Source organism: Pinus tabuliformis, chromosome 4_1, assembly GCF_031772625.1.
Source record: "Pinus tabuliformis cultivar Carrire ecotype Pingquan chromosome 4_1, CPIR1, whole genome shotgun sequence".
In the NCBI taxonomy this organism is placed as follows: Eukaryota; Viridiplantae; Streptophyta; class Pinopsida; order Pinales; family Pinaceae; genus Pinus; species Pinus tabuliformis.
This window is the reverse complement of record NC_142303.1, coordinates 962,623,948-962,624,294: the sequence shown is the minus strand read 5'-3', so window position 1 is coordinate 962,624,294 and position 347 is coordinate 962,623,948.

Genomic DNA, 347 nt, shown 5'->3' with positions numbered 1-347 from the left:
CACACACAATGAATTTGCGATATTGTGATCTGCGATATTGCGAAGCAAATCGCAAAATTGCCTTATCACAGATCTACAGGGCTCATTGTTCGAGAAAGATTTTTCCATAAACCGATGCCTAGTTATGCACGTTAATGTTAATTAATGAGTTAGTTGGAAATCATTAATGAAATATGGTTTTGATCTAATCGAGGAGCCATTTCACGTAAGGTGATATATTTTATATGTTTTCGGCATTTAAAGCTTTCATGTCACCTTTTTCTTATCATTATTCGTGTCTCATTTGTAAACTGCAGGAGCAAAGAGCAGAGAAGCTTACATCGCAGTCTTCAGAATATTATGGGAAA